This window comes from Octopus bimaculoides, chromosome 7, assembly GCF_046866305.1.
Source record: "Octopus bimaculoides isolate indiv1 chromosome 7, ASM4686630v1, whole genome shotgun sequence".
NCBI classification, from domain to species: domain Eukaryota; kingdom Metazoa; phylum Mollusca; class Cephalopoda; order Octopoda; family Octopodidae; genus Octopus; species Octopus bimaculoides.
Genome location: NC_142934.1, coordinates 66,561,489 through 66,573,988, shown reverse-complemented (window position 1 = coordinate 66,573,988; position 12,500 = coordinate 66,561,489). Strand labels below are relative to the sequence as shown.

The 12,500-nt window shown below is 36.2% G+C and overlaps 1 protein-coding gene across 3 annotated transcripts in view; it reads right to left on the bottom strand.

Annotated features, from left to right (window-relative positions):
* LOC106872832 (uncharacterized) overlaps positions 1-12,500 on the bottom strand; it is a 103,632-nt gene that overhangs the window by 87,674 nt on the left and 3,458 nt on the right. Inside the window, exon 1 of one of the 3 annotated variants that reach the window (XM_089355474.1) lies at positions 11,451-11,624. The exons of the other annotated variants lie outside the window; for them this stretch is intronic. The gene's annotated coding sequence lies outside the window, so the exon portion shown is untranslated. Of the gene's footprint in view, positions 1-11,450; positions 11,625-12,500 lie in introns of those variants that run through there. 3 annotated transcript variants of the gene reach the window in all.

Sequence of the window (12,500 nt, the reverse complement as noted above, 5' to 3'; positions counted from 1 at the left end):
CCATTCAAGATGGTGCCCCAGCATGGACTCTATCCAATGACTGAAGCATTAGATAGAATGATAAAAGGTATATCTATTCAGATGCCAAATGAAAAGGCAATCTGGACATATTAGAGTATATTGTATAATATTGATGCATAACTAATCAAATATCGATCTAACGTGTTCTGATTCTGATTGCTCACATTTGCATAAGGTCACGGATTGGTGGTGGTGGTGGTGGTGGTGGTGGAGATATATAATCAATTTAATCGATTATAAAACAATCGATTTAAGACATATGCAGGTGCATGTCTGGTTTGATTGGCTCACATATAATGCAAAACCCTGCTTTTTAAAAGCCCCTTCGTCTCCACCCCTACCACCACTACCACTACCACCACCACCACTACCACCACCACCACTACCATCGTCACCACCACCGGTGCAGCTACAGAAAGTTGCGATGGAGGATTTACAGACGTTACTGCCAGAATTATGGCACAGAATAATAAATTTTAGAAAATCCTGTTTTCGGTGACTGATATGAAAGCTCAAAATGCCGAGCCAGCATTTAGCTAGTACTTTTATCTTACCGAGCTCGAAAGAATGAAATTTTAAGATGACCTCTGTAGGATTTGAACTCAGAATCCAAAGATCCGTAACTAAATACCACATTCTCTAACGATTCAGCTAATCCACCGCCCTAACAATAAATACAGCAAGAAAAGCAACAACAACAACAGTTCATTTTAATATATGCCTGAAATTTTGGCAGATGGTACTAATCGATTACATCGACCCCAGTGCTCGATCCCGAAGGGATGAAAAACAAAGTTGAGGTCAGGGATTTGAACTCAGAACGTAAAGAACCGCAAGAAATGCCGCTAATTATTTTGGACCACACCTAACGATTCTACTAGCCTACCGCCTTATTATTATTATTATCATCATCATCATCATCATCATCATCATCATTATTATTATTATTATGTTTTTTTCGCTGCTTTGTTTTATACGAGCTGTTCTAAGCATCACCCAGAGATCACAAGTAACAACAGGCAGGACGTTTTACTGTAGATATTATTTATGAGCAGCAATGATATTTTTCAAGTAAAGAAAATCAAATGCTGAGAATTAAGATTCCGCGAAAAATTTGTTGAAAATTTTTTGCGATTTTAAAAGATATTAACAGAATCAGATATTCTCAGGCTGACTGTTTTTCCTAGGATGTAGGCGGTCCCCATGAAAGCAATTTTTTGTAGTTTTGATACTTTGAGGTTTCCTGGTATTTGACTAGTATTTTCCAATGCCATTTGGTATTATTCCCCAAAGCCCTGATAATCATAGGTCTAGTTGTGATTCTTAGATACCATAATTTTCGATTCTTTTGCAAACACCTTGCAAAGCTCAGCATATTGGATGCTAGCAAGCTTGTGAAGTCGTCAGGAGAGAATGCGTGCCATTTCAGGGCCTTCCTCTCGACGGCATTATTGTACACCGGCCCCACTCGCTGAAGGTTACTAGGTTTCGTTTAATATTCTGCTAGTTGTTGCTGATCGTCCCTTTTTAATCAAATCCAGTGTTAACTTTTAAAACGTTTTCACAGAGATGTTGCAGTTTGCTGAGATTGCCAATCACCTGGGTATTCGTCACTGAGTAGACTAAATCAGGTCGAAACACCGTGTCTCCTGATCCACCGGCGTTCAGAGAAAAACTCTGTTTCTAACACGCAGATCTATTTGAGATATTTCTCTGAGAAAAATCATTACAGTCGGTACCATTGCCCATTGGTATACACATTATATTTTTAAACATCCAAATGTAGGGTACAATTAAAATGTTTTACTTGATGTCCAGAGGGCCAACAAGTAAAACATAAATTGGAAACTAATTCTCCACGAAATCGCCCAAGCTACTGGAAATAAATCACGCACTGCTATCTTTATAAATGAGTAACACATTGGTTTATGTATTCTAAGGAACAATATAACTAAAAAATTAATTTTGATGGTCACATTTGGGATGTCTTTTATTATAGTTATGTTGATTGGGACTGCGGTATCCTCAATGTAATCGATCACTTGTAAAAAATAACAGCCAAATCATCCTCAAGTTTCACGCATCTATCTTTGAAATAAAATTGACATATTGGATAACGTTCCCCAGAAATAAAATATCTGGAAGAAAAAATATGACGAGATGGTCACGGCTGAAACTTTGATCATAGGTCTGTTTGATTAAGACTGACGTGGGACAAAAAAAAACAATACGTAAACGCAGTTATACCTCAAAATCAAAACTCCAACAACATTAGCAGGGTGCCTCTATGTAGTCGGTAAGCCTGCTAGAAATGGCAGCCAAATTTCTCTTCAAACAAAGACAACGCATCGAGTAATCCAGTTCTAGATACACAGTCTGGGGAAAAAATGGGATGGCCACGCCTTCGAAAATAAGTCCGCTCGATCAAGGTGGATTTGGGACTAAACAACAAACATACATATTTTGAGGCATACATAAAAATACATGCGTGCGTGTGTTTGTGATTGTGTGTGTATGCGCGCGCGTGTGTGTGTACTGAAAGAGAGAAGGAAAAGAGAGAGAGAAACAGCAAGGTATGATCCAATTACATGTTAAACAAGTTTAGTTGTCAGGTGAAGCTGTGTGGTTAGCAACAGATGAGGTGTTATTGTAAATACGGTGTAAGCTGAGTTGGTTCATTGGGTGACAAACAAACTAGATACGTGCGTGCGCACGTAAACACACACACACAACACAAACACACACACAAACACACATACACACTCATACATGCACACATATCAATGTCTATCTATCCACACACACTCAAATACACACATATCTGTTCCTATCTATCTACATACATACATATCTATCTATCTATCTATCTATCTATCTATCTATCTATCTATCTATTTATCTATCTCTGCATAGATAAAGAGAGAGAGGGAAGGAGAGGGAGAGGGAGAGAAGGATTTAAAAATTGCACAGAAGGGCGACAAAGAGACACATGAGAAGCACACACAAGATGTGGACATGCTCTTTCCTCATCAATTATCGTCCATGAATCATAATAATTTCACGCCTTTGACAATATATCTATGTATATACACAGGGTGCAATGAGTAAGTTGTCGCCATTTTATATTTGAATTTCGTGCATGTGCATTGTTTGTTTTTGATTTTTGTCGACTACTCACTATAGTAGGGTTAGTTGGGCACGGTCTGTGAGAAAAACAGCACCATGACGCAATTCCCTCAGCGAGAAATTTGGGAACGACATTCTGCACTGCTTAGCATTCGCGCCGAAAGCTCCAATACGAACATTTCAGAGCGTTTGGGTGCCAATCTGAGGACAGCGCAGAGAACTCAGAAAGAGTTGGATGAGTCTGATGGTTATTACGAATGTTTTGAGTGAAAACTAGTGATCACTAGTGATGTTATGCCTCCATTCATCTTCCCACACTGCCTCAGACTCAATATGGAGGCCTACATCAAGTGCTTGGAGGAGGTAATGCTGTCCTAGATCAAGAGGGTGGCTGCTGGAAGACCCTGTCTAACAACAGGACTCTGCATCTTGCCACATAAGCAGGAGAACCCTTTCATGGTCGTCAGACAATTTCTGCGACCACATCACCCCTAACATCTGGCCACATAACTCACCAGACTGCAACTCCCTTGATTATTATGTATGGGGTGCAGTTGAGCAAGAGACCAACAGAACTCCATGTAGCACCAAAAATGAACTGAAGGCAAGGATTATGGCAGCATTAAACCAACTTGAATACGGAGACCGTCCAGAAGAGTTGCAGGAGATTCCGAAGTAGTCTGGAGACCGTGGTTGAAGCCAATGGTGATTTTATTGAATAAATTTACTCTTATGCAATTTTGGTAAATATATCTGTTAAAATGAGATGTCAGTGTTATTTTCATTTTTGCGTAATTTAGAAGACAATTTATTCACCGCACCTTGTACGTACATACATACATACATACATACATACATACATACATACATGCAAACATACATACATACATACATGCATACATACAAACGTACATATAGATAGATAGATAGATAGATAGATAGATAGATAGATAGATAGATAGATAGATAGATAGATAGATAGATAGATAGTTTTCAGAATATATTGATTGAGATTAAATCATTGATCAAATGTTTGATTAAGATATCGATAGATTCTGGAAATAATATCAGATACGATATATAAGCAACAGACCTGACAGCATTATATTACATGTAATGTTGATGGAAAACATTCGACAATTCAATACTATTTAAACAAATTCTTATAACTGCGTAGTTAAGATGTTCGCTTCGCAACCATGCAGTTTTGGGCTCACTCCCTTTCTGCTACTATGGTTTTGGTAAACGGAAACCGTATGGAAGCCCATCGCGCAAGTGCGTGTGTGCGTGCATGAAGGTGTGTATGCATGCCCACACACTAGCTTTTGTGCGTGTGTTTGCATCTCACCGCTTGACAACTGGTGTTGGTTTGTTGATGACCTTGCAAGTTAGTGGTTCGGCAAAAAGACATCAATGCAATAAGAAGCAGACTTAAAATGTGTAAATATATACGGGAGGCGATTTGATCAACTAAACCCTTTAAGGTAGTGCTCTAGCATGGCCGCAGTCAAATGAATGAAACAAGTAACTGATTATAATATGTACACACACTCGTATACGTATATATACAACCTTTCTACTATAGGCACAAAGCCTGATATTTTCCCAACTGATACTTATTTTATCGACTCCGAAAGGACGATAGCTAATGTCGACCAACACGAAATTGAAACTCAGAACGTAAAAACAGACGAAATGGCGCTAAGCATTTTATCCGACACGCTTACGATTCTGACTCCTCGTCATCTTAACTATCGTTAATAACGTCTGTTAATTCTCATCCCAATCCATTTTCCAGAACCACACCTTCTTCAAGTGTTGTTTATTTCCAGGTAAATCCAGATCAGATATTGTGATCACCCCGTCCTTTTAGAAATATTTCTAGGACTATAGTAACCTGCGCATATTTTATTTAAAATGGTAATGTATGATTTAAGAGCAAATATGGCTGCTGTTTCTAGTAGATTGAATGACCAGGTAGTGCAGAGGTTCTCAACCGAAGTCCATATGGACCCTGGGGATCCAGTTAAGATTTCTGGAGGTCCACGGATGCTATATAGTAAACTGGGTGTCCACGATATTTTTTCAAGGGCCATGAAAAAAGTTTATGTGCAATAAATTGATTATAAATCTACAGTATACAAAATATAGCAATTTTTATACAAATCCTAGGAGTATTTAATTATAATAATACATTGAAATTTTTTTTAAACATCGAATGGTTATGGGGATCCACCCAAGTAAAATAGGAATCAAAGGGGTCTATAGGCAAAAAATGGTTGAAAATGTCTGACGTAGAGGCTCAATCATTGATTTGTCCTTTAACTCAAGGGTTTTCGTCCACTGGATCGCAGTCTGCTACCGAGCCGGGGATAATTTGGAACCGAGTCGCATAGTAAGAAAAGATATTAAAATTTATTGACTGTTAAAATCTGAAGGGTAATAAGCGCTGCCTGTGATGCAGTGGTGCAAAGAAAAACAAACGAAAAGGCTGGAGACCTTTGCAGCTTCAATTGTTTTGTGCTTGTTTTCTAATCTTTTACACATTACAGGATTTCTGAGACTGGTAGGAACCAAGGAGGAAGAAAGGAAGACGGTATCCTAAAGCCGGAGATTTAATCCGAATGCATCTCAGGTAGTTAGATCAAGCCATGAAGTATAACATTCAAGGAATCCAGGGCGGGATTTGAACTCAAAATAAAGAGTTGAAACAAATACTGCGAAAGATTCTACCATTTCACAGGCACGTGATCTAAGACATTTCAGTCATGACCGTTCCGTCATTTAGGGATACACACACACATACAAACACATACACACACGAACACACACACACACACACACACACACACACACACACATATAGTCAATTCAAATAAACAAACAATTCAAATTTTAAAAAACGATAAAAACCAACGTGAGGACGTGCACAAGAAACGTATTAGATTGGCGCTCGGTGAAAGGAGAGAGTTTGATGTTTCGAGCATAGCTCTTCGTTGGAAAGGAGAAAGGCAAAAGTCCAAAGATGGAGAAGAAGTTGCTAACGGCACACGTATAGTTACATTGCTGAAGTGATTATGTATATATATATACATACACACACACAAATATCATGTATAAATTACACAGTGTCTAATTTATCTCTCCTTTTTTTAAGACTTTAAGACTATAGTGTGCCATTCGAAAGAAGTTTGGCTGCTGCTATTTCTACGATTTCTAGCAGAAAGAGACTCAATTATGTAGTTACACCTGGTGTGGGTGTAAAATAAACATCATTTTTGTAAAAGTAAGTTTATTAAGAAGACGCTGCTTGTAAAAGATTTCAGCTGCTTCAAATGATCAAAGATGACAGAATATAAACACAAACTGAAGAAACGGAAAAACACAGACTTGAGAAAACATTTTTGAAATCTAATGAGGTTTATTTTTTTTTTTTTTTTGATGGGGTGTTTTAGTATACATTTTCTTTTTTTCTTTAACTGACCATTTTAATAAATACTTATATTTTAAAACAAATTTTTAACTAGCCATCTATGTAATATTATATAATGTTTGCACACCGTTGACAGACAAGATATTGCGGTCTTTGTCGGAGATAAAATATCTTCGTACTATGGGAAAGTAAAAAAGCACCATTTATCGGGGTGGGGGGCGAAAAATCGCCCCGACACCGGCGAATGAGAATGCCAGATACATTTCAGCTTTGTTAGGATTTGTCAAGGTACGGATCCATTTTGCCGACTTCCCTTACCTACTTTGGCGCTATCGATGAGAGGATGTACATCTTGGAGACCTGCTGCGGATGGTGGGTACGGACCAACTCGAGAGCTGCGAATCGTTACGGACCCAGATTTTCCAGGGCCGTCGAGAGCGCACCGTACTAGCAAACACATGCTTAGACAAAATTTGCTGCTTCCCATATAGGAAACAGTGAATAATACAGCCGCCAGATTGTATAAAATTCCGGTGTACTCAACCGAAGGAATATCAAAATTAAAATCGCCATCTATGTATCATACTTCATGTATATACACTGCTGACATACAAGATACAACGCTTTTTGTCCGAGATAAAGAGCTGTGTTAAAAAAACACAATATAATTTTCTTTTGTCTCCTTTAATCCTCTAAAATTACTCACTTGCTCAGTAAATAAATATAGCATGACAACAAAAGTGTGCCTCCACCGACTTTGTTTCCTCATAACTTCTGATAGATGGATAATTTTTCATGAAATTTTCTACATATACCTTTCAGACGGTGTAGATTACGATTATATCGGAATTTGTTACGAAGCATTTTCATTTTAGAGAGGAATTTCGGATAATTCACATACCTAGATTTTGTTTCCACATAACTTTCACTAAAAGAAATTGAATTTATTCGAAAATGCGCTTAACCTTTCAAGAGGCCTTGAGTCAAAATTTGAGACCACTATTTACATATATATATATATATATATATATATATATATATATATATATATATATACATAACATGTTTGCATACACTCACCCAAATACAGATATAATACAAATGTTATACAATAAATACTATATGTCAAATGTTGCACTAAAACTTAGCATATCCTAAAACTATGGCATAACTTAGTCTCATACATTCGAAGATCTAACACATTCGAGTTCTATATCTTATACTCAGGAATTCCTTTCCATCTCATCCCAATATAAATATAATATATAAGACATAAGTCATGAATTCTAAATTCAGTAACCCAATTGGACACAACAAATCATTTATCTTGATTTGTGACACATCAAATCATTTATCTTAATTTGTGATACCAAATATTCCTAATTCGTGATGCACCTAGTTACTTATCTTAATTTGTGACTTATCAAGCCATTTATCTTAATTTTTCTTGATGCCTCTTTTTATGATCTTAATTTATGAGACACCAGCAGATATTTCGTACCTGTAAAGCGTATTGTTTTTTTTATTGACTTCCATGTAATAAAGAAGCCAAAGGAAGGTGGGGTTTACGTTACGGAATTCCACGTAAGAGAAAAGCTTTCAGGATGCCCCTGTTTGTGTGTGTGTGTGTGTGTGTGTGTGTGTGTGTGTGTGTGTGTGTGTGTGTGTGTGTGTGTGTGTGTGTGTGTGTGTGTCTGTGTGTGTGTGTACGCGCGAAGATGGTGACTTTGTGGCTAGGTTGCTACACACACGACAGTGGTTTCGATTGCCGGACCGGGTGGAGCATTGAGTTCTTGAGCAACACACTTCGTCTCACGTTGCTCCAGTCCACTCAGTTGTACGTGAGCAAGCCCGCAATGGACTGGCATCTTGTTCAGTGGGTATGTTGTGATCTCGGTCACTTATACACTTTAGAAACCTTATGAGTTCTTGGACTCGAGTCGGTAATATATAAACACACATACACACACACATGAATACACATACATGTGTGTGTGTGTGTGTGTGTGTAAGAAGAAGAAGAATGTCTATAATTATGAACAAGTCACAATTATAATTAAGAGGTTTTCAAAATCCTCCCAACTCATACCCGGTGATTTTGCGGTGGCTCGAATTTACCGGTCTTTTCTCATAAACGCTGTGCATGGCATTTGAATTCAAAATTTGAATATGTAGATAGAGGCTGACACATTTCTCTTGCCGGTCAGCATACATGTTAGCCCCAAGGTAAGGTCTTGTTTCGATTTCTATCTTTTGGAATATTTCCCTGGCGAGACGAATGAGTCCCTTAAGAGGACCCTAACGTCGAAATTGCAATCGGAAATTAACCAGTTATTTTTAAGTTGTGGATTCTATTTGTCATGTCGCCCGCAGACAACTTTTATAGTGAAGAGAAATAATATGAGTGATTTAACTGGCTTTATAGCGGTTTTGACTGCTATCTCTAAACAGGTAAGGGTTTTGAAATCCTCTTAGTTATAATTGTGACTTGTTCAAAACTATAAACATTCTTCTTCTATGTATTTTATGATAACATGTTTGGCCATTGATATATTCAAAAATAATTATTCTTTTCTACTCTAAGCACAAGGCCCGAAATTTTGGGGGAGGTGGCCAGTCGATTAGATCGACTCCAGTATGCAAGTGGTACTTAATTTATCGACCCCGAAAGGATGAAAGGCAAAGTCGACCTCGGCAATTCATGATTAATTATTAATTGTTTATACTATATCTTCCGTAATGTATTTTTACATACATATACATACATACATACATACATAAGTAAGCATATAGATGCAAAACATGTTGGAGAAAATAGTTCTCGAACACCAAAGGTAGAGTAATATACTGTTTAATAAAACCGAAAAAGATCTCCACAAACTGTTACTCATGTGAAGTTCGCCAGACACTTTCGGTAAGAGTATTATCGAGACTTTCTGATGAGCGTTCACGTGAAAATCTGATTAACAGTTTTTCGGCTTTAATAAATAGTATAGATAGTGTATGTGCGTGTGCGCGCGAAGGTATGTGCGTGTGCGCGCGAAGGTGTGTGCGTGTACACGCATATATAACTATTATAATTACATATATGCATTGCTAGATAGTTAAATAGATAGATAGATAGATAGATAGATAGATAGATAGATGGATAGATGGATAGATAGATACATACATACATACATACATACATACATACATACATACATACATGCATACATACATACATAGGTGCCCTGTTGTTGATGTTGAAATTCCAATGAGGGAGCCTTGAATCTAGGTTAGAAACCGGCTCTTTCTCTATTGACAAAGAACTGAATAAAGACAAACGTACATACATGCATACATACAACCATACATACATACATCCATACATACATAAATACATACATACATACATGCATACTTACATAGACAGATAGATATGTTTACGTATTTATGCATATACTTTGAACATATATGTAAATATTCATGTCTGTATATGTAGGTGTAGATGAGGTTCTATAAGCGTATGCACGTAAGCGTAAGTATATGTAAAGCTGTATGAATGTATGCATCCATATATACATGTATATATATATATATATATATATATATATATATATATATATATATATATATATATATATATATATACACATATATACATATATATATATTGTATTTTACTTGTTTGAGTCATTAGAATTCGGCCACACTGAGGCATCGCCTTGATGAGTTTTATTCGTATCATCTCCTCCCCCCAGTATTTAACTTTTTTTTTTTTACCATTTTGTACTAGTTTTCTTTCGTTTTTAGCGAACAGCTATGTTAGTGGGACGTAAACAAACCAACAACGGTTATCATATACATATAGTTAAAATTTACAGAAAAACAAAAGACGAAGATAGGTGTATAAACAACAAACAAGTGTATTAGTTTGACGCTCGGGAAGGTGAGAAAGTCTTTTTATGTTTCGAGCCTACGCTCTTCAACAGAAAAGAACACGAGGAAATAAACAGAGAGAGAATAATAATAAAAAAACTTGTGGATTTAGCGGTCAATCATATATATATATAAATATATATATATATATATATATATATATATATATATATATATAAATATAAACGCAGGCGTGGCTGTGTGGTAAGTAGCTTGCTTAACAACCACATGGTTCCGGGTTCAGCCCCACTCCCTGGTACCTTGGGCAAGTGTCTTCTACTATAGCCTCGGACCGACCAAAGCCTTGTGAGTGAATTTGGTAGTCGAAAACTGAAAGAAGCCCGTCGTATGTGTGTGTGTGTGTGTTTGTGTGTGTGTGTGTGTGTTTGTGTGTGTGTGTGTGTGTGTGTGTGTGTGTGTTTGAGCGTCTGTTTGTCCACCCAACATCGTTTGACAACCCATGCTTGTGCGTTTACGTCCCCGTAACTTAGCGGTTCGGCAAAAGAGATAGAATAAGTCCTGGAGTCGATTTGCTCGACTAAAGGCGGTGCTCCAGCATGGCTGCAGTAAAATGACTGAAACAAAAGAATAAAAGAATATATGTGTGTGTGTGTGTAGAGAGAGAGAGAGAGAGAAAGAGAGAGAGAGAAAGAGAGAGAGAGAAAGAGAGAGAGAAAGAGAGAGAGAGAAAGAGAGAGAGAGAGAAAGAGAGAGAGAAAGAGAGAGAGAGAAAGAGAGAGAGAGAAAGAGAGAGAGAGAAAGAGAGAGAGAAAGAGAGAGAGGTAGATGCACCTGTACAAGCATACATACATACAAACACACAATATATACATACATACATACACACATACATACATACATACATACATACGCATATATGTTCATATATATGTGTATATGACCATATGCAGATGAACATGTGTAAAAATATACGGCTGTCTGTACTTACAATACTTACTAGTTTGCACCAGGACAGCAGTAGTCGTGTACATCTGTGATCAAAAGAATTCCAGCCATGACTATCCCATTCTATGATGCATATCTATGATTATTTCGTACTTCATTTTTTTTTTTTTTTTGTAAGACGTTAGGGTTTGATTTGAAGATGGGTTTGGCAAGTGTTTCTCCTGACTTGGTTCATAGTACAATGTGCGTGCGTACATATATGCACATGCGCGCACGCACACACACACACACACACACACACACACAAACATAGATACTGCAGTATGTATTTATAAACATACATACCATAAACGTATATGTGTATATATACATATATATATATATACATATATATATATATATATATATATATATATATATATATATATATATATATATATATATATATATATATATACACACATATATATATATACACACATATATATATATATATAATTATGTGCTATCTTAATGAATAAAAATTCTTCTGATAGAATAAATGGGTTAATAGAAACCAATGTAGCAAAGAACACAAAATAACTGTGGTTTAGTTCCTGTTTTTAAGGCAGGAACTCCTTGAAATTTTGGGTATTTGAGTATATTTAAGAATTTAAGGATTGGAGAAAACGCATGTTATAATTGCATACTTTATTCCTACATATGTTTCAAAGGATTACAACCTGTGTGATCCACAATCCTTAAATTCTTATATATATATATATATATATATATATATATATATATATATATATAAAATATATAGTTTTAGGGAAAATAACCAAGTTTCAAGAACTCATCGATGAAAATCCACTATCACATATAGAAAAATTAATAATTAAAAGCACAATAAATGAGTATAATATAAAGTAAAGTAAATATCATAAGATAAATACATATATACATACACACACACACACACACACATATATATGCATGTATGCATAGATATAGATATATACATACATATCTACAAATATGTATGTGTGTATATATATATATATATATATATATATATATATATATATATATATATATATATACATATATATAC